At 39.0% G+C, this 23,537-nt stretch overlaps 1 long non-coding RNA gene across 1 annotated transcript; it reads right to left on the minus strand.

Moving 5' to 3' along the window:
* Nucleotides 1-15,845: 15,845 nt before the first annotated feature.
* LOC137503059 (uncharacterized) lies at nt 15,846-22,562 on the minus strand. The gene is made up of 2 exons (XR_011019029.1): nt 19,907-22,562; nt 15,846-19,709 (listed from the first exon to the last, which is right to left on the minus strand). It is a non-coding gene; the product is annotated as an uncharacterized lncRNA (long non-coding RNA).
* Between the last annotated feature and the right edge of the window lie 975 nt (nt 22,563-23,537).

Consider the following 23,537-nt stretch of genomic DNA (forward strand, 5'->3'; position numbering starts at 1 on the left):
TATAACAGCCTGCCTGAATATTGGCGGGAAGTAGTTGGGGATTTAGAGATCTCTCTTCTTTAACATGCCATTCCTCTGGTTCATAAATTTGCTGATGCTACTGGTACGTAACACACTGGATCATCATAGTATTCCAGCTTTTTGATCGCTACTGAGGCAGTAACTGACGTCATTCTAATGACTTATGTTGATTGTTGACTTCAGTTGGGAAAACTATTTGATACAAACAGCATTGCGCTTCACATAATCGCACCAGCACTTGATGCAATATATTAATCTATGCATTTGCTAAGTAATGGCATGACTGATTCACACATGTGGAGCATGAATTCATACTATTTTCGGAAGGCTTATCAGAGACCGATCATCTCTCTCGCATACTTCCTGTGAGAGAATAGAGATGTGTAATTTTTAGGCTTGTAGCCTCGTATAGCAACAGTCGGGCTTTGAGAGAATAAGTGTTATAAATATATCATAGTACTGTATTGCACAAGACATGTAAAATAAGCAGTTTTGACCAATTGTATCTCCTGGTTTTTCCTGATTTTCATATCCTGATTTTTGGTTGTGTGAAGTTGGCAGGTATGCTTTGGTCTTTATATCAAAAATTAAGTTGTGAGAAGGAAACCACAATTTAATTTCATTGATTGCAAATGTTAAAAACATTTAAGTGCACCATCACTGCATTGTCCTACATAGGAGGCTTGTAGCGGTATCTCAACGGCACACTAGCCGCCAGGTGTAGCAGTTCACTAATGAGCCCACTGCTACTTTGGGACGAAACGCTGGTAATTTCACAATTGAAAAAGCCTAAAGAGCTTAAATGTTAATAACACTCGTATTTGATGAAATTAAATTGTTTCCTTCTGGGAACTTAATTTTTGATATTTCTATCTTTTTTCAGTTGAGATATAAAATTCAGTCCTTGTTTGAGCGATGTCCGTAGTGAGAGGATTTCCTGTATTTTGTTATTGTCAGTTTAACAATTTGACTTCCACTGTAGCCTACTGTTAAATTTTACTCACCGCTTTGTTTCACACTTTGCAATGTTTTTTTCCTTCTGTTATGATACTCGGGAACCCCTGTATCCACTGAGAATTAAGGATGCTTAGGAGTGCATTGTTATTGGCATTGTGGTACATGATACAAACAAACAATCTCACTTCTTGTGTTCCCTGTAAGAGATTGACATAGAAATAATTTAATCCTATGCAGGCAGAAGCGTTTTATGTCTGTACGCGGACCGAAAATACGGCAAATTAAAACTCATCCAAAATTATACGACGCTAGCTATAAACATGCATGTGTACGTGATACTAATTACTTACCTTGAATATTGGATGCACTCCATTGCAGAGGTCCGTATGATGATATCAAATTTTTCCCGGCAGCATGAGAGTCATTCCACAAATAAGTTATTACGCCAATCAAAGCCCTTATATCAGATAGTGTTGGAGATTACCAGTCTTTGATTCTACGTCTAGTTGGAGGTGTTGCCTGTTGTTTCCCTGAATTACTATTTCCTGGTGAATTATGACAATACAGTATTTCGATATTAAATATAGTGAAAAGTACTCTTAGGCTCAATTACCATGTCAAAATATGAATGTAAACTTGGTCATTGATTAATATTATATATCGGAGTGGTACTTGAAGGTCCCGGGTCTAAGTTATTCACGTCAGTCCTTTTGTCAGCTGTTCCGTTCTCCGGGGCAGTTGATTCGCTCTTGCACTGAGATGAGTTGAAATTTTGTATTTGGATTTTTCAAATGAAAAATCACTTTAATCTACATTCATAGAGTTCAAAATTGGAGCAATCTATTGCTTACCAACTCTGTTCTTACTAACCATGTTGCAAAAAGCTGGTTTCAACACTCGCAACATGCACTTGACTGAACACGATAGCCTCCTGCAGCTTGTAAACAGCTAGCAGGAAAATAATGCCATGCGATTCGAGGATTTTGCTTTCAGCCAGACCTATAAGTGTCATTTAGTGCCATGTATTGAGGATTTTTTATTACTATGTGCACCGGTAATGCTGGACCTCTGAGCATTTAATATATTAAATTCCGCCCCTAAGAGTTGATGACTTTTAACCCAATGTGGAGGGGTTCCAAAGTTATCTACTGTCAGCTGCAGACTGAACTTTAGTGCTATCTTTTGGGTTGTACCAGAACTCTTTGAAGGTCATGGGTGATAGAACTTGTGTTGTGTATGGTTTTGCACAGTTGATAGTTGCATTTCTTTTTGATTATTCATTTTATAGTTTTTCTGTGCATTTCCTTACTACATGTTTACCAAGTTTAGAGAGCCATGCAGTCAGTAAGATGGCGACACCCAGGGATCAGACTTATTTTAGACAGGGGTGAAATTATCGTGAATTATGTGTTGATACAGGTTCAGAATGTCCAAATGATCGTGAATATTTAGAGTTCGATGATGAAATATTTTCTAGCGGAAATGTCTCAAGTGATGAGGATGCAGCCTTATCTTCATGGCATAGACCTGCCGTGGTGCAAAACGAAATTGATAAGTGTTACTATAGTATATAGTGTTAATAGCGTATTGATTTCTGATAACTGGGTTATGTATAATATTGCACCTAGGCTAGAAGATTTTGAAGGTGTTCTTGATATAAAGGTATGGCCTGATGAACCTAAAAATATAGGTCAAGTAGTAGGACTTCTGTTTGGTGAGGATTTTATTGAGTATGTAGCTAAGCAGACGAACTTATACTGCCAGAAGAATTCAGTCTCATAACTTATCCCCTAAAACACTGAAGGGTACTAAGGTCACTAGCATGGAAATTAAAAACTGTTTTGGTTTCTGCATATTGATGGGGCAGGTGAGGAAGTTGTGTCTGGAAGATTACAGGTAAACCGATCCCCTGATATTCCTGCTATTCGGATTATCACACCAGAAAAAAGTACCAGGACTATTCAGGAAGGCCTCCAGAAAGAAACACAACAGTTCTTCAAAGGTTAGTGATGTGCTTGAGCCCAGCTCGAGCTGCTTGAACAGATGTCAGAATTTGAACCAGTTTGAGTTTTGCTCGAGCATTTGTGCGCGCTGCAACCTAGTGGGTCACTGTTACTAACACAGAGAGAACTTGAGTAGGATGTGTAGGAGTATTATGCTGGACAGTACTGATTCATCCTCTGTTTACTGTTACTTCCATGTCTTTTGTACGTAATATCGCTTCGATCAGTATCTGTGTTTTGGAGACAGATTTTGTGTACTAAAATGAGATGGTGTATGTTTTGTTTGTTTGTAGACTCAAAAACTACTGGACCGATTAACTTGAAATTTGGTAAGGATTTAGCTTGAAATCCCAAGTCACAGAATGGATATTAATGATTTTGATATATTTCATGCAATCGGATAGTTATCATTGCTGAATAATATTTGTACATTTCTCTGTATACAGGATTGATGAGATATTAATTCCTTTCTTAAGTTCTTCTATATGAGTAAAAAGTGTAATTCATTTCCAAAGAGGGGATTCAAACTACCAACATCGAGGACAGAAGGAACACCTCACCTGCTGTGCTACACAGCTGTCTTAGCTGCCTAAATCATGACAAATAAGAATATTATTACATTATTCATAATGTTGCATCAGAAGTACAGGTGTTAAAAGATGCACAATTACTTCCTTGGGAAGAAATACTTCCGTTAATACGCGGGGAAAATTACAGATATGCCTTGTCCTTTTCATAGCATATTATCATAATCTAACCCTTCTAATTTTATTTCCCAGATATTCGTCAATGACTGAATGCGACAGCACGTGCCTTCATTATCAATATCATACACACACACCTGCTTGAGCAGTGCTTCACTTCCTATGCCGTTTGCTTATGTGCACTTTCGCGCTGTATCCCGAATCAGACTACGCCTTCGGTCACATGACTGCTCGAACACAGGTATCGTTTGCCCATCACTGGTTCTGACAGTTTATTTGTATGCATGCACTCCACTTTGGATATAGTTAGAAAGTGGTCGGGAACAGGGTTTGTGCATGGTGTGAGGGTCGCCCAGTCTGCAATGTGTTAAGACTTCTGGGGGGTATTGATTTGTTGTCATCCTGACTTATTGCAGCCTCAGAGACCAAGCAACAATGACCCTTGCAATAATATATGTCCATTTGAATTATTGAGTGTAGCTTAAAATAATCATGACATTGGTGATCCTTGCATCACACCTCTTGCTATGCGAATTAGTTTAGTTTTTCCACTGGCAGTTTGAATGCATGTTTGATTTGCTTCCTGCAGAGCTATTACAATATTGGTAAGTTTCTATGGTATTCCGTGAGGAAAGTGTGTTTGCCTAGGTGATTGTGTCCAACGTTGTCAGACTCTTTTTAATTGGAATTGGACACCAATTTCCAACTTGGGCTGGATCACCTTGTTTATATATAAGAATAGTTCAAGCTTTTTTTGAAACAATCAGGAACTTCCTCAGTACCGATTGTCCTTGAAGCTATGATGTCATAAACTATGTCATCCTTGATCGCACGTTCTAATACAGGGTCCGATCCAGGCGCTGTGTCCACTGCGATTTTGTGTACTTCTTCAGCCACCTCTTCTTCAATAATCCTGCAGTCAAACGTGTAATTTTTTTTTTTTTTTCAAGTCCTCATAATTTACTTTAGAACGATAGGAATCTTGCTCAGAAATATTGGCCACGGAGAGAATATTAGAAAAATGATGAATTTATTGAGATCGTACAGGAGATCTCGGCACAGAGTAAACTGCTTTACAACCTTTATTGTAATATTGATATTGAGTTAACTGATATACATACTTTTGTTTCCTTTTTCCCTTGTTGGCTTAGTTCCTCTTTCTGTATTACTTGATTTTACTGTAAATTGGAAGGTTGAATGCAAACGTCATGTTAATTTGGCGGTCATCTTGTGATTGTGTGTTGTGGCAGTCTAAACTCGCTTACCGTGCAATGTAGCTTGGGTGTAGATGTCTCGCAGAGGCGAGTGAGGTGTCATTATGATACCGGTGAAATATATTGGAAAACACTAGAAAAATTAAAATGCTAGTGTACATTTTAAAATTATTTATGGTTTTGTGACAACATTGACAAATTTTGGCATGCTTTACAAATGTAAAAGCCGATAGAAAAGTTGCGTTTAGTTAAATTATGATAATTACTCAAAATTGTGCAAATGAACATTTGAATGAATGAAACGATATACATTTTTTAAACTTGTTCATCAGGTATATTCACAATACATGAGAAGACACTTCACCTATGTATCTTTGTCTCCTGTACCTAGTATAGCCTACCACGGTTCTTTTTCTTTTCCTCCCTCTCCTTTTCATTCCAATCTGCTGTCACAGTCTTCTCTTTTCACATATTGCAGGACCTCTTCATACACCTCATCTGCATTGCTGTTAGACATGTTGTCAGCGGCTGCAACTCTTATCCGAGTATACATACTCTTGTGCAGTTTACATTTTCACACTTGTAGTGCCTTGTGAATGTGTTTCATATGACTTCGTAGCCCAATCTTGCCATGAAGTCCACACAATTCACATGGAATGGCTATGATAGGGCAGAGCTGAGCTTGATGGAACTTCCGTGCTTGTCGTTTCGGCGGTTTATGTGTACGTCGCTCCTCTTCAAACACAGTAACTGGTAACTGATGTAGAAACAGTGTGGCGCCAAAGATAACGATTCTCAGCAAGTGTACCCTATGTTTGAGTGTTGATTCCAAGCAGTCTTCATAGTATGCTTTGGCTGGTCCTTGAAACACCCCCATGAAGTCTTGTGCAGGAGCAGATTTCACCATACAGGAGTTGACAAGGAAGCCTGGTATTACTTGTGTGACAGGCATGCTCTATCCGAGATGGTGGCCGATGATGGTCTACACTATATCCCTCGCACATTGGTATAACTCATTGGCTTGTTGTATTCTCTTTCAAATTTCTTCATTTATTTTCCCCATCTTCTACAAGTATACTCCCCAAATATTTGAAGCTTTTCACAACATCTAATGGTCTTCCATTTACTTCTATATTCCCTCTTCTTTCTCTATTACCTCTGTTACCTTCTCCACACTCATTCCATATTCCTCTATCTCCCAATTCCATACAGTAACTTATTCTTGTACTTCATGTCATCTCCCCCCTCCACATTACTATGTCATCTGTTAGGCCTTTCTTTCTTTTCTTCCCATTTTTTTTTGTTGTACACTCTTGTGGATTTCATCCAGGACTATGATGAAGAGTAGAGGGGATAATACACTTCCTTTTCGAAGTCACGTTTCTACATTGAACCAGTTTTTGTCCTGTCTTAAGTCTTCACACTATTTACACACATGGTTTTGATCATTTGTACTTCTGCTTTGCCTACCTGCTTTTTTTATCAATGCATCCCAGACCAGTTTCCGTGGTAACACACCTACATATCTTTGGAAAATCCATATATCTTGAGTACTCAGCCTGCAAGCTGGTTGGATCCTGAACAGATCTATCAACTGTCATAGGTAGCCTTTTTTTTCTTTTAAATGATATTTGTTCATGGCGTCGACCTCAAAAGATCTTTTGCCACTACTTGCACCATATGATATGAACCTGCGTGTAATTGTAATTGCGGAAGTGTAGAGTGTTGAATGTGAGGAAAGGAACGTTAAGGATGACACAAACCCCCAGGCCACGGATATTAATCACTTTCGATTTAAAAACCCTGACCCAGCCGGGAATCAAACCCGGGGCCACCGGATGACAGGCGTTGCTCCCTACACTGCGGGGCGCACCATAGGTAGCATAGACATAACTGAAAATAGGATCTTTAATACAGTGGTTTGCTCTTACCTTATGCATTCTATGCCGTTGACCCATTAGTGAATCATGCACCTTTTAGGGTGATTTCTCATCCCAAGTACAAGAGAGTGCTCTGGACCTACCTCATGGGCTGTTAACCTCGGGAGCATGAGTTGGTGACCACTGGGTCCGTAGCTGAATCCTGGCATTGCTTCACTTAATTGAGCCAGGCTCCTCACTTTATTCTATACTATCTGACCTCCCATGACCAACTCTTGTTCTTTAGCAACCTTGGCGGTATTAGGTTGTGAGGCCTAGAGAGTCTTTCATTTTCATGCTCTTCGTGGCCCTCATCTTTCTTTGGCTGATACTTTCAGTTTTTTCCTCTCTGGTTAATGTTAATAGGGGATGATTGCCCAGTTCTTAAAACGGTAATCACCACCACAACTGCCCTAGACCTTTACCCACTCATTCACCCTCCAGGGAGGCCATTGGTTCTTGATAAATGGGAATTCATTATCCCGCGAGTCATGCATATCATATGCAACACAAAGTCGCTCTGTGTATTGGTAGTTGATTGGATCCCAAGATCTGCTGGTAGTTGGGTCTTTGAAGGAGAGAACAAAGACCATTCGGCACTCCCATGTCGTGATGTCGGCATGAAAAAGATGTCTGGTGACCTTCCGGTGTTTACTCAACAAAATTACTTAAAACTCGGTCATAGCTCTCCCAACAGCTACTTCGTTGCCGTTCACTAGAGTAAAACAGAACACTGAAATTGAATGCTGGCAGCTTAAATGGAGACATACTAAAATACTTATTCACGGCACCTGAGGCCATACAATAATAATAATAATAATTATTATTATTATTATTATTATTATTATTATTATTATTATAAGAAGCAACATTGAAAACCAGAAGACCTCAGTGTTGCCAACAGTGAATAGCTACTTACCAATTTAGTAACTCTTCTTCATTTTCCCACCGTCTGCTCGTAAATTCACTGCCTTTTAAAGTAAATTTTATTGCAGTTGTACTTACCTTAATGGACTTAGTGCCTTCAAGAAATATAAATCTTTTGTTTTAATTGCGAAACAGTGCCATTTATGTCTTGGCAAATTAATGTTGGCAATTGTTCAACTTTTTACAGTTTTCACTGAAAGTGCTGCCAACATGTGAGTTAAAGGGTAAATTTCTTGTTACTGTTAGTATGAACACACTTCAGGCAGAGGCTCTCTTAAGTAGTAGTAGTAGTAGTAGTATGACCTGATGTAGAATTACAATTTAGGCCTATTCCAAATTATAACACCACAATTCGCTAAATAATTCAAATTTCACCCTGAAAAGAGCAGTTTCTTAACAAAAGCTTCTTCCTCTTCACTTTTATTAAATTCTAGATTCATTTTATTCCAAATTAGCAGTAAAAAGGGAGTTTCTCCTCTGGCTTGGAGGAAAAATATGCCTCCAATTCAGATAGATTTTTCCACCCCCAGTGTAGTGAATTGAGATTTTCTGCTCCTAGGAAACAAATTAGTAAAAGGGCATGACTTTTGCCCTGGGACACTCTACTATTCTACACACACACATGCTGAAAAAAGACGAGGAGTGTTCACGGATCACGGCTGTTTTCGCCTTGGTTATTCCAGCTCTGGAACTTTGGACTGTTAGATTGGCAGTGTAGTACTTTTTGTTAAAAGTTAAAAAATGTGTGGTCTTTCATTTGATCGAGTGTTTCATATCAAAGCATTGCTGTTAATCGCGCCATTCTTACTGGGCGTCATTGTAATGAGCTACGTTCATTTCTATTGGGAAAACCACTAAGACAGTCTTTCTGAGGATTTTTAAAAAAAAGGCGGGTGAAGAAAAGGTGTGTGCCATTATGATGAAAACTCCCCAACCTGATTGTGACTGATGGTAGGCAGGCGGGCCTACCATTACAATGAAAATTTCCTAACCCTGTCTTCATATGAGAAAAGACGTTTGGCGACTTCTCCGACGCGTTTCTGAGGTAACGTTAAGAGCTATGCAATTTAATACACTCTTGCTCACAATGTGTACACCACCTAACCTAGAATTCTGTATAGGCTGCAATGTAGAATTCGATAGTTAGTGAGCAATAAACATTAGGCTCTAATTCTCTAAGTTTATAATATTGTGAGCTTTTCATGGAAAACGATAAGTTCAAAAGCTGAAATTGTCAGGAAACAAACGAAAACATGTCTACCCCTTATTTATTAATGATTTGACATTTTTGAAAGTTTGTACAGTATATAAAACTGGCATCTAATGTATTGTCATAAGTGCTGCATTGTTCTTCATCGGGATAGATGCAAGTACCAGAAATTACCACTTAGTACAAGAATATCAGATACCGTACAGTAAATCATTACATGGAACATAAGTGAATATTACATAAAATGAATAATGATGGTTTTTTTTTACTTTATTCTGGACCTGCAGTCTTTTGCATAATATTACTACATGCTTGCAAGTAAAAAGGAAACTTTCTGATTTGTTGAAAAATAGTCACAAATATCTCTGTAGAAGTGATGATATTTGACATCCATAAACTCCAACATGGACAAAAGATACTTCTTTGCAGTAATTTTGTTTTTCTGTGGTTTCCTATTTTCACACCAGACAAATGGGCTGTACGTTAATTAAGGCCGCAGCCACTTCCTTCCCACTCCTAGCCCTTTGCTATCCTATCGTCACCATAAGATCTACCGCGTTGGTGCCATGTAAAGGTAATTGTAAAAAGAAAAAGTACTTAGCCGTATAAACTTGTCCAAATTTGCAAGATTCTGGAGTTTTGCTGTTTTTCTGGTCATGTAGAAAGTACTCCAGTCCTCAATGTCACTTAAGAGATTTCTTTGTTTGTAGTATATTGGACTGGAAGAAGTAACCCTAATACAAGACATTTGGAGATCTGAAACTTGCCATGGTTGATAAACTTACCAGCATCAGAAGTAATAATAAGGAAGTGTCTACAGTCCGACTACTGAACCTAATGTGTTTTAAATGTTTTTTCTAGCCATCACTGGGTGGCATGGCCACTTGTAATGTTCCCTTGGAAACTTCCTCTAGCAGATATATCAAGTGCTGGATGCTTTTTGAACCACAAGAAGTAGAAACATACATCCTTTACACTGCTATTGGCCATAGTGCATTTCCCATGCACAGTTCACAACTATCATAATTATTTATACTGTACCTGTTTCCTTTACTGGTAGACCATACAAATGGCTTCAGGAATCTGTATGGATCCCTTCAAAGCAGGCCTAGCTGCATGATCATGAAATAAAAAGCTACAAAGATTTAGAAATAATTTTGGGATTATTCCATGGCTGCTAATAGTTAGTCCGATAACAGCAAATTTCTGCAAGGAGTGCTTCAATTACAGTATTCCACTGTAGGTTTGTGAATATCTTTCTTTTCTTGGTTGACCAGCTGAGGCTGTTCTGAACCAACTTCAAAATTTATAATTGGGTCAATAATGAAACCTAAATTGTTTTTTTGTGTCTATTTCAAGAATGTCTACTTGCCTTGTACTCCCATTTTCGGCGATGCAGTTAACTTCGTCGAAGACTTCAAAATTATTTTCAGAAAGTGTAAGCCGCTATCCTGCTCGTAATTCTGTGCTGGCGGGCATGTCGTAGCTTTTCTCCATATGGACAAGAGCCTAGAACGTGTGGATAATGTTCGTCTCACTGCAGTGCCTGTAGCGGGTTCCGTCCTGACGGCGTCTATGGGTTACTCTTACGGGAGCGGCATTTCCTTGAAGTTTGGCGGCATCCCCCTATTCAGAGCTGCCGATTCCTCCTCTAGAATCTCTCTGTCTGTTGACCAATGAGCAGTATTCATATAGAATAACACCTTTGCCTTGAATACGAAGTTGACATGTCTTAAATTCTGTTTTCTCAGATATCCTCGTATATCAACAGATGTTTTGATCACCAACAAAGTCTGTTATGAATGCCTAGCTCTTCCAAACATTTTAATTTATCTGCGCCCAGATCTCGGGTTGCAATCTAGTCTCATTTCGAAACTTTTCTAATATATGGCATGTATTGAATTGCTGAATCAAGGGATTCCCATTGAGCTTTGAATATGCCAAGCCGTTTTACTTTCCGTAATGATTAACTCATTGCATCTGGAGTATTACTTACCAACTGTAAAATTTCCTTCACTAACCTCTCTATAATTTTGCCCACAGTTACGAGATATATTTAGATTAGACAGTTTCAGTTTATTCAGATTCTGAGAGCGATTAAATTATTGACGAGAAAGTAAATTGATTAACAACCGGAAACTTCTGTTATGGCTTCCGGAGAGAACTGCTGACTAACAGGTGGAGATTGTTCATTAACACCTTAAGTGCCACATATGCAGTAAAAAAAAATTTCCATCCAGGCCATTCTTTCTTTTTTTAGTATAGAGTATAAAATGGTGCACCTTATTACAGAAATGTGCCTTTTAGTCACCTTGGGCCAAAATTGTAATCATAACATTGTGTTGAAATTGTGGTGACACATTGGTCTCACGCGGCCACTGACACTACCTTCCAGCAGTATAGGCCGCGTGAGACCAATGTGTCACCACGTATCCTAGCACAGTTCTCACCTTCCTGACACACTGGTATACGTCTGTCTCATTAGCTGATGAACTACTAAAGAATAAAACTCATATCTTTGGAACATTGAAATCTAATCAGGAGTATAATCCAACCGATGTTACTAAAAGGAAGTTAGCAAGAGGAAAGACAAGAGCCTGTGAAAGTAACACTGATGTGGTTGTTCAGAAATGGCACGATAAAAGAGACGTCTTAAGTTTGACAACTAAACACACTGGTGAGATGGTCACTATTCAGAGGAGGGATGGTGAAGAGCAAAAACCATGGAGTCTTATAGAGTATAACAAATACAAACCGTACATTGATTTATCAGATCATAAAAAGAGCTATAGTACTTCCCTGATATGGAGTAAAATAGGTACAAAAAATAGCTATAGAGATATTGATCGGCACAAGTACAGTAAATGCCATCTATATTTCCAATCAACTTGGGAATGAGAGTATATCTGTTACCCAGTTCAAAGAAGACATTGTTGAACAATTAACAGATAACGGTATCAAAAATTTTCACATTTCCTCACAAGTACCAAAGAAACAGGTATTACCCCACCGACTGGAGGATGTAGGCCGGCAGGGAAGACGGAGATGCAGTAATTGTTATGAAGAGATCCATCAGGAATCAAGAAGGCCATATGCCATGAGGAAGACTCTACAGTCTAAGTTCAAATGACCAGCCTGTGAAAATTTCTTCTGTTTGGACTGTCTCTTCAAAGTGCACAGATTTGTAGTGTGATTGTGATTGTAAAACACAGTTTGAATCATATTTCTTCAGAAAGTCTCATTTGTTATACTTTAAATTCATATGCAAAAAGTGTACCAATTTTGAGGTGTGATTGCGATTGAGACAAAGTTACAAATATATTTTTTTTTAAGTTCATGTAATTTTTTTTGGTCCTATATTTTCAATTTGTCTATAGACCCTGATATGAGACAATGTGTACACCATACAGTACAATATTTTGTTATTTGTACGCATGACACGATCAGAAAACAATAAATAATGTCATTATTTATTGTGGTTGATATATTACAGTGACGTACAGGCTATTTGGTGCCACATCGGACTCGCAAATGGACAGGCCAAGAATAGATTTGTGACGTACTGGCCACCTACTTTCATTTAACATACGTTTACATGTCAAGTGTGGTGACAGTATGGCACCACGAGGCCTGAGACTTTGAGATTGCGCGTGAGTCCACAGTGGACTCACGCGGCCCGAATGGCATTAAGCTCTGTGAGTCAACGTTGGTCTCACGTGGCACTCAAGGTGTTAAGTTCTTGAGGTGTTCTCGTCGAAAACTCCAATATACCTGATTGAATGAATCGTAGAACCTGAATCTAGAGACTGGAGAGCTGTCAGGTTTTGCCTTTACAATGTTAAATGGTATACGATTTATAAGCATTCAACAAACGTCAAATTTCTTTAAATCTTTGAAAGTACGCACAGGTAACGGCATCGTCTTTGTTTCTCGTGAAGATTACCGTATCATCTGCACCATTATATTAGAGTGTCCATTAACCAGTTCATACCCATATTTTTCAGCAGCTGGTTTCTGAGAATTCGCCTAATCAGTAGCAAAACTGAAGTGCGCGGGAGATACAGGTGCATCCTGTATAACACGTTTACCGAGCTCGATAGCTGCAGTCGCTTAAGTGCGGCCAGTATCCAGTATTCGGGAGATAGTAGGTTCGAACCCCACTGTCGGCAGACCTGAAAATGGTTTTCCGTGGTTTCCCATTTTCACACCAGGCAAATGCTGGGGCTGTACCTTAATTAAGGTCACGGCCGCTTCCATCCCACTCCTGGCCCTTTCCTGTCCCATCGTCGCCGTAAGACCTATCTGTGTCGGTGCGACGTAAAACAACTAGCAAAAAAAAAAAAAGTGTAACACGTTTAATTTCTATAGGACAGGAATGGCAAACCTTTACCGACTAGCGTGTCGAATAACGCCTTCTTTTTTTTTTTCTTTTTTTTACTGTGTCATCGGTTACTTCCCTAAAAATCATCATGAAACATCTCATTTGACTTCATTTATCATGTTAGACTGCATTACATTCGACTGAACGTTTCATCACTGAAAATTTACATTTTTTAAAACATACACATTTTAAGAATAAGGCATATTTTTGCATTAACCTAATAAAATTTGTAAAAAAAAAAAATGCTGCTGGGGCTCTACCTTAAGGCCATGGCTGGTTCCTTCCCACTCCTAGCCCTTTCCTATCCCATTGTCGCTGTAAGACCTATCCGTGTCGGTGCGACGTAAAGCAAGTAGCAAAAAAAAAATGATGATCCAGAAAACAGACTATTATAGAGAACTATTAACTGTATAAGGAAAAAATGCAGTGAAAAGCTCTCCTTGATTTTATAAAACACTTCTGTTAGTTCTATATATGTTTTGATACATATTTTTTAATATATTTCATATCAAATACTGACAGATGTTGGAGGAAAAATTTAACCAGACCAGGCGGGAGTTTGATTTCTCATTTGTCAGTCTGCAGTCGGGAAAAATGCTATGGGAAATTGCGCCCTGAAGTTTTCATTTATGGTACCAACCTGAAAGCAAAATATTAACTGATAAGAGGAACGCATAACGTGGGACACGAGACTTTGGGAGCAGCCTTCGTCTGGTGGTAACGTGCTGTCAAGGTGTTTTTAGATCTATATTGAAATACCAGGGCAGTCTTGAAATGAAGCATTCCAATGTAGCTGTAGCAGTTAACATAAAGAGCGTTTTCCACTCCCAGTTCGCCGGGTGGCTGAGGCAGTAACGTTCCGGCTTCACGAGCGCGACGCGACGGTTCGGGTTCGATTCTCCATCCATTATTATTTACCCGAATTATTATTTCATAAATTTTATTCAGCGTCCCTTTTTCTGAAAACATTTTCCGAACTTGCATATTTTCCGGAAAGATCACTAAATTTTAATATATATTTGTATATGTTCAAACTGAATTTACATGGTATCTTATTCGAGATACTTTGTATGGAATTGGGATTTTTTTGAAAATAAATGCAGGTCTGAGGTTTCAAGACATGCCGTATCCTGGGTTTTCCCAGCCACAGACGTGGGAACGTATACGGGTCATCAACAGAGTGAAGATAAGGAAAAATGAAAAAAATTTGGAAATATTTATGGAAGTTCGGAAAAGAGCGTTTGAATTTTTTTTAAAAGGAATTCTGAATAAAATTCATGAAATAATTATTCAGGTAAAGTACAAAAGAAATAAAATAAAATGCATCAATTAAGAATCGAACCTGAAACGTTACCGCCTCAGCTACCCGGCGAGTTGACTGTGGAAAGCACGTTTAATTGAATATGTAAACTATGAATACGTCGGAGTGATTTATTTCTAGACTGGCTGGCCAGTGTGCCCTTAATATTTTAACATAACACCACCTTGGCGGTGTAGTACCACCACACGAAGCCTGCTCACTAAGTCAGTTGCCCTTGTGAGGGGCGCTATAACATTTCCCAAGGGGGTCAAGTGGTGCAAACGTGGTGGCCCCCGGGTATTAGGAATAGGTAGGTTTGAATCGTTTTAAGAAAACACGTGATATTTAAATACGAAACATTTTATTCACGAAGAATTATATTACATACCCCATACATATTTACTGTCTTTCTCACAGACAATAATATACCATTCGAAATATGCGTTCGTGCATAGATTTTTAAAAAATCATGAGAAAAAGAGAAATTATATAAAATTATGTACACTATATACATTGTTATATAAATATTTAACAAACAATGTTTTAAAATTTACTGGAAGACATCCAATAATATTTACTCTGCCGAGAAAATTATTTGTGACCTTTTTATTTTGAAATATTTTGACAGTATTTCATATTATTGTTTATTAGATTTAGAGCTTGCGTGTGGACGTGCCCGGCTTTTAAGATAAGAAAGCGCCATTTTAAGTGACGTCAAGTTTACCTTCTATCGCCAGATGACAGAATTAAGAACCACTGAGATCTTAAGAGAGAAATACGATCAGGCTTTAAGACCTCGTAGGCAACATTCACACATTGTAGAGCTAAAGCAAAAGAAACTCCAAAGCAACAGTCAAGAGACTGAGCATTTAGAATATAATGATAAACATACGAATGGGTTACTAACGGCCCATTCACAATGAACATTTACAGGAAATCTTGCACCTATGTTACTGAATGAAACATTCATAACAAAATATGCAAGTGCAATCGTCAACGTAAACGCAAGATGTTAAAGCGAGAGTTTGCAGACTCCAAGCTCTCGTGTTCGGGCTGAAGGGATTTGAAGTAAAAACATTATCGCATTGCGCTGGAACAAAAAAGAGAAAGCGTTGAAATCGAGCCATTTGATGATAATCTGATTGTTTTGTTTCAAAACCATAGTCTTTATGACAAACAAATCCACGTATTTTCTTTAAATAATTAATGTTTTTCAGTGCATTCTCTGATACAGATCTGGATTTGCGATAGACAGAATTTTAAAGAAAAATACGCGCTCAATCATTTTTTAAGGTATTAAACAAATGTCCGGAAAAGGTAACCTTGTTATGTATTGTATATATATGGTTCTCCAGAATAGCCGCTTAGTGTTAATCTCTCTTATGATATTTGCTTGGATGCTCTCCTCCATTTTGTTCGGCGCACACCATCAGTTTTTAAAGAATCTTGGTATAGTACCACGAGCTCCTAGAAATAATCTCGTTTGAGACTATATGAATGAACAAAGTGTGGTATAGTTGGTAGCTCATGAACTGAAATCTGAGGGTAGGTTTTAATTATAGTAACACTCATATAGTATTTCGCGTATTTCTTAATGGAAATCATTTCGTATAATCCTCCAGTTTAGTGGCTGAACCTACTACCATCGTCTTCATCTACTTCTAGATTTCCTCGTTTTCAAATATAGAATACAACCACCACTAGCTGATACATTCAGTTGAACATTATGAACCATTTTACGGGATTCTTTTGTTTTCATGTTAATGCTTGTTGTCCAGTGAATGCTTAGTTAACGTTTTCATCCTTACGTTATCGTCTTCATTGTGAATGGGCGTTTAGATACTTTTCTTTGAGTTACATCATATGAAGTATATACACTTAGAATACATTTTATTTTCTTAATCTTACATAACAGTTTTCTTTCACTCATTTACAAATAATTAACATGCCAATATACAGTCCATTTTATAAACAATAAAAGTATCTTTAACATGAATACAGTAAATTTAAATATCTAATTCACATATAATAGTGTTACTTTAAAAGAAAATTAGGGAAGATTGACATTAAGTTACAGAAAGTGTGTGACAAAATGTTTCGATATATATTCTAACAGTAAATAATACATTTGCGACATAATTTGTTTCGTTTCCAAGTGATTGCCTGTCTTATCACTATAGATTATTGTCTTTCTTTATCTTGTCTAAGTAATGTTAGCTATCGCTGTATTATTTCGAGCAATCGAAACGCGTAGCTTTCTTTTAATCATATTCATAACAAAGCACGTACAAAATTTACCATTTAAAGGCTATAATATAAAAAGAAAATTTAACGATTAATGTTACGTATAAAATATTGTTGTTTTCCTCTCTAAACCAACAAGCAAAATAAAAGTTGTTAAGAGAGCCTTCTGTTATTTTGAGCATGTTCTGGGGATATGTAAATACATTACTGAAATACATACTTATGATACACTCTCTAATGTTCTGACGATAGACATCCAGCATCGTTGCATTTGAGTGGTCATAGGTATAAGAAAAGAAATCGTATTGTAATAGACCTTTGAATGTTTGTTTTCAAACACGCTGACATGAAGTAACTACGAAGTCTGTATTTAAAAAAAAACTGAACTTTGAAAATACCGCGCAAATGCGAAATCTTAGCAGGTTTCAGGCAAATGGCGCTGTATAATTTTATCCTTGCAAAGTAGCTAGGTATTTGCCGCGCATTTCTAATCGCTCAGCAGCTGAATATTACGAGCAGTGTATTATCAACATTCGTGTTTTGCTTCCAAAGTGGGGAAAAGGTGTATGGGGACGTACCAAATGAAGACGCGACAGTTTATCGCGATTTATTGAAACTGCAGAAAGCGCGGCAGGTCAAGTCGAACATGAGTGTCGTTGACTTTTTTTTTTTTTTTTTTTTTGACATGAACAGTGTTGTGCCCCATGAATTCCTACCAGAGGGTCAAATGGAGAAGTCTTGATACATTTGAGGGATAATGTCTGGTGAAAAATACCAGACTTGTGGAGAAACAATTCCTGGAATCAGTACCATGATATTGCAACAACTGGAGCATCGCTGTTGATTCGTGAATTTTTAACGGACACCAAGGCAAGTGAGCTTTCTCATACACCCTACTTTCCTGACTGCTCTAGCAGACTTTTCTTTCAGTCAGCTGAAGAGATAAAACTTAAATCGCAGCTGGAACTGCGCGCGATCCTCCAAATTACCTGCTTCCATGAGTGGAAACAGCGGTGAGAACGTTTTAACAGCGGAATTACTTCGAAACTAACTAGACTGCAGGTTAAGCCCTCTAAAGAGTCATTTTCAAACGTTGGTTATTCTTTAAAAAGGCCTCGTATTTGAGTCATGCGAACTGCTCTCCCTAGCTAGCTCACCTCCATGGTAGCAATGAATCAAGTAAAACGCCATTCGGTGGCTGATCCATACATTATTATTAACAGTATCGCTATAAATTCTCGCTGTGGATGGGTGCGGTAGAATACGGTATCCAATGTTTAAGGGGCAACTGAAAGGAGGGAGGGTCGTAGGGGCTCTCTCAGCTTGGCGACCACGGGGCAGCTTGCTGAGACTGGCATTGCGTCCACTTATTACAGCCTCCACGCTTTCATCTTTCCTATCCGAACTCCCTTGTTTATCTCTTCTTCGTTTCCGGCCCCGACAGTATTAGGTTTGCGAGACCTACAGAGTCTTCATTTTCGCACCTTTCTTTGGCCGATACCTTCATTCTTCGAATCAATTTTCTCTTCTGATTGCTGTTAAGATAAGAGAGGTAGGCTGCCTAGTTGTACTTGCTCTTAAAATACATGTAAGTTCCACCTCTACACACAGGATAGATATGTTTGGTTTTTCCTGTCCTAGTATACATTGATTTCGTTCACTGGTTGCCAAGGTTACCATGGCGTCGGAAAATTGTCGACGCAAAACTGTCCACGCTGATCTAGATAGACCCCAGAGCCCAAAAACATTCACCACCACCTCGCCGTACCTTTCCGCAACAGAATGGCGAATACTATGTGCCCTGAAGTTACTGAAATGAAATGGCATATGGTTTTTAGTGCTGGGAGTGTCTGAGGACAAGTTCGGCTCACCAGATACAGGTCTTTTGACACCCGTAGGCGACCAGCGCGTCGTGTTGAGGATGAAATGATGATGAAAACGACACATACACCCAGCCCCCGTGTCAGCGAAATTAACCAATAATGGTTAAAATTCCCGACCCTGCCGGGAATCGAACCCGGGACCCCTGTGATCTAAGGCTAGCACGCTAACCATTTAGGCATTGAGCCGGACGAAGTTACTGAATGAACTGCTCTGAAAAATCGGTCCCATTAGGTATTGCCTCATAAATTCACGTTAGAGGATCTTCGGAGTAGCACAGGCATCTAGAGAATGTAGCACTCCTGTCTGAAGCAAGTAGGCCACATCTGTCAGCATACAGTTACCGCCTGTAGGGGGCCTGGACAGCCCAGTCATGGCCCCCAACATTGCTGCTGATTTGAGAGTAATATTATTTTAATAAAGGTGCATTGGTCAAGGCCACCTATAAACCTAAATTCACACGATTTGGTTACAAAAACGTCGAGGAAGGACTTTAAAGTGGAGTTCTTGGGAACAATGGCGAACGTGAAGTTTCGTCAAGGGGAGAGAAAGGTTAATTTTTAAGACCGGTTACTTAAATGCAATTTTTCATGTTTTAATTATGTTTACTACTACTAACGTTTATTATTTATTTATTTGATATATTTATTTGCAAATGTGCCCATTTTGTACTACACGAAGTTCTTAAAGGCGTTTGCTTGCCTTCCTTTGTGTCATGTTTAATTCATTATTCCGCTGTTTCTTTTAGGAGTTGGATTTCTTTTTGGGCTGTCGGGATGTCGCGAGTTAAGACTGCTAGGTTTTCTACAAATGCTAGGCAAACTATACTTAATTTTCCTCCGGCTTGTGTGATTGGTTGATTACTTTTGAAGATTAATTTTTATTTGCGCCAATTTGTATCACTGTTTCGAGGACGCAGTTGAAGAGTTATGGGAAAATACAAGCCCCCTTGCCTTAGTCATCATCATCATCATCATCCGTTTACCCTCCAGGTTCGGTTTTTCCCTCGGACTTAGCGAGGGATCCCACCTCTACCGCCTCAAGGGCAGTGTCCTGGAGCTTCAGACTCTTGGTCGGGGGATACAACTGGGGAGTATGACCAGTACCTCGCCCAGGCGGCCTCACCTGCTATGCTGAACAGGGGCCTTGCCTTAGTCCTGTTTTGATTTTGAAGGGCCGTGAGATTTTCTCCGGCGGTGTAGGGGTAGCGTGCATGCCTTTTAGCCAGAGGGCCCGGCTTCGATTCCCGGCCAGGTCAGGAATTTTTACCTGGATCTGAGAGCTGATTCCAGATCCATTCAGCCTTCGTGATTACAATTGAGGAGCTATCTGACCGTGAGATGGCGGCGTCGGTCTAGAAAGCCAAGACTAACGGCCGAGAGGATTCGTCGTGCTGACTACACGACACCGCGTAATCTGCAGGCATTCGACCTAAGCAGCGGTCGCCTGGTAGACCATGGCCTTTCGGGGCTGTTGCGCCATGGGGTTTTGGTTCGTTTTTTCTGAGATCATCTCAAATAATAAATCTTTGGATTTGTGTCTCTCATTGTCTGGTTTAAAGACTGCAAGAGTTTTGAGTTCTAAATAGTTATTTTAGTGTATGAAGCAGTGAATCACAATCATCTGAGTAGTAAGAGTTTTTTTAAGTTAATAATAATTTTATTTAGCTTACTCCAGATATTTCTGAGGTCGCTGTAGCCACTCAGCCTCATTTTGGATTTTCACAAGACCAGGATTCGAACCTCAACCTTCAGAGTCGGAAGCCACTGACGTAATCACGCCTCCTAAGCTGCTATTATTATTATTATTATTATTTTATTAGTCTTATTATCGCTCTTGATGTTGAGTGTTGAGAATGTCTAATTCACTGATTCATCTCCGTTTAATGTACTTGGTTTGTTAAAGTCGTGAATAATGAAGCCTAAACGAAAGAGAGCCGTGTTTGCCCCCTGGCAGTTGGCAAGTCTGTAAGCATAACGAGGTTGAACGCGCCTGGTCGCGGGAGTCGTGTTATTGAATTATTCAACATTGGAAAGTAGCCTCTTCTCTTCCACAGTATCGCCACACATCTGTGTTATGCTACTTAATAACTAAGAGGTATTAAACCTATTTCGCTCCGACCGTACACGGCAACAAAAACGTTTCCTTAGTACATGCTATCTTTTTCTACTTTATTCGTAAAAATAATCCAGCCTTCAGAGCAACCTTTCGATAACTTTTTTAAATGTTCAGTCCATCCAAATTATCTAAGTTAATGGAGCCACTGTCAGATCATTAACACTAAAGTAATTTCTTGCAAGGAGTCTTTCGAACTTATAGTACTATTTTACCTTCTAACTAAGGCATGCGTACGTTCTTGCAACCTACCACTAATCTGCGATACGTCAGAATGAAAGGCCATTATTCATTGTCGGCCAGTAAAGGAGAAATAGAAATAAATTGGTTCGTTAAGAACAATGACAAGCAGTCGGTGTTGACAGAAGAGCCTCTAGAAAAGGAACCTCTTATCCTCCGCAGTTTGAGAAGTTCGTCTTAGACCTGCGGGCCTCCTAGAGGAACAAGATGTAAAGACTGCAATCAGAGGGAAGGACTCATAGCAAATCAGTATTGCCTTGGAGTACATTACCATCCCAACTGGGTTACTCCACTTTGAACCAAGTTTCGACAGCACAACAGTTTCACTTTCTAAGACACCACTTCACCTCCAATTACGCTGACTGTACGAAAACTTCGTGACGACCAGCGAAATTGCTGTGCTGGCTATTTATTACCTTAGCTGTGCCCTGGTTCTGGTAAACTGGTATCCAACGTGGTGTGGTACTTTTATGAAAAAGATTTCTGCTAGACAGAATATATTAGGTTATTTTCGGCAGCGAAAAGCATTAGTCTTGGAAGTACTCGCAAGCCAACATATCAAGATCATATCTATAAATTCATACTAATCTATCGATAGCTCCCTCTGTTGATCGGTAGTAAAGTGTCGGCGTCCGGATCCCAAGATCACGGGTCACGTATCTGTCAGCTTGCATTCGCAGATAGTGGATTTGCACCCCACTGTCGGCAGCCCTGAAGATGGTTCTTCGTGGTTTCCCATTTTCACACCAGGCCACGGTTGCTTCCTTTCCACTCCTAGCCCATCGTGGCCATAAGACCTATCTGTTTCGATGCGACGTAAAGCAAATTGTAAATAAATAATGGATTGGAATATGTATGTCATTTATATACCGAATCCATTCGTATAAAAATACGTAATGAAAGCAAAGCAAATTAGGTCGTCATTGATAGGAAGAGAGAGCAGAGCTTAAAAAAAAGAATACGCATTGGATGAAGTCTATTTTTGTTTTTTTGTTAATAATCGACAGCCGCGGACCTGTTCAAAGGACATTCTTAAATTTCCGCAAGTTATTTTCGATTTCTCAGCAATTAAATCAAAAAGTGGCCTTTTTCGAACTGAAAAGTTTAATACAAATTCCGCGGCGTCATTTATATTGTTTTAAGAAAAATAACTGTGTGTGGATGTAGAAAACTTCATTATCTAACAGTTTAACATGTGAATTACGGTGTCTTTTTGGCAATCTGCGTAGTGGTAGAAAGAAATTTAAATAAATAAACAGATGTAATTTTACCGTACGTGGAATTACATTTTTCACAAACTTCCAATGTAAATGGCAAATGTTACAGAAAATAACATTTCGAATCTGATACATTTTCACCGCACTAGCTGTAATAATGGAGATGCTGACAAATTTAGAATTTTGTATTGCGAAGTCCATCAACGGCGAGATGTGGAACTATCGTCCAGTCGCCATGGTAACCGACTGACAATAGTGATTTGTTTTTATAAGCTGTAATAATAAGTACCGCGTGGTCAATAGCCCTTATCGATCAGGAAGAAGAAATGCGTGAAGGAACGATTACTTGAACAATGAGGAAACAACTTTGGGAGGGGGTTTGAAAACCAAGGTCTCTGATGCCCTAATATCACCGAACCGGAAGAAATGCGATAGTTCTCTCAGCAATAACATTATACAAAATGGCTATTATTACTGTAGTTGAGTTGTGCTTCTTCGCTCCTGTTTCCACTTATTTCCGCCAGATGGCATTCCTACTGCAGTTACAAAAACCGAACCCATCAACGACGGGTACACCACAGCTAGTTCATGATTCCTCTCTGGGAACTGAACAAGGCTCGGTTAGTTCACGTAATGATTCACAACTAAGTACCTAAGACAAGGGAAGAAAGGAGTGATGGACTACTTCTGTTACAACTCACTGAATAATTCTCCGTGAAGAAATAAATTTTGCTGACATTTCAGACACTTTTTTGTCCTACTAATGACGGCGTGAGAATACTGTTTTTGAGTATCATGGGAATCCCCTTCTCCGCTTAATCTGTTACATCACATTAAGTCCTTGAAGAGCGGTGAACAATTGATGGTTTAAAGTCTCCAATGGGTTAGGACACTTCATTCGCCTTGACTAACGAAATAGAACCAGTTCATGGTCATCTTATATAATATGGCTTTATCAAGGTCCAGATTTCTAAATTAAAGAAATATATATATATAAACCAGTGGCGCATGCGGCAGCGCGTCGGCGTCTCTCCGCTGGGTTCCGTGGTTCAAATCCGGTCATGTGAGATTTGTGCTGGACAAAAAGCAGAGGCGAGATGTGGAACTATTATGTTTCGGTTTACTCAGTCTGGCATCTAGTGAGCCTAGAGTAAAACGGAACGTCGAAATTGACGAGCAGACATCCAGATGGCGTCAAATTGAA

Source organism: Anabrus simplex, chromosome X (genome assembly GCF_040414725.1).
Source record: "Anabrus simplex isolate iqAnaSimp1 chromosome X, ASM4041472v1, whole genome shotgun sequence".
Classification (NCBI taxonomy): domain Eukaryota; kingdom Metazoa; phylum Arthropoda; class Insecta; order Orthoptera; family Tettigoniidae; genus Anabrus; species Anabrus simplex.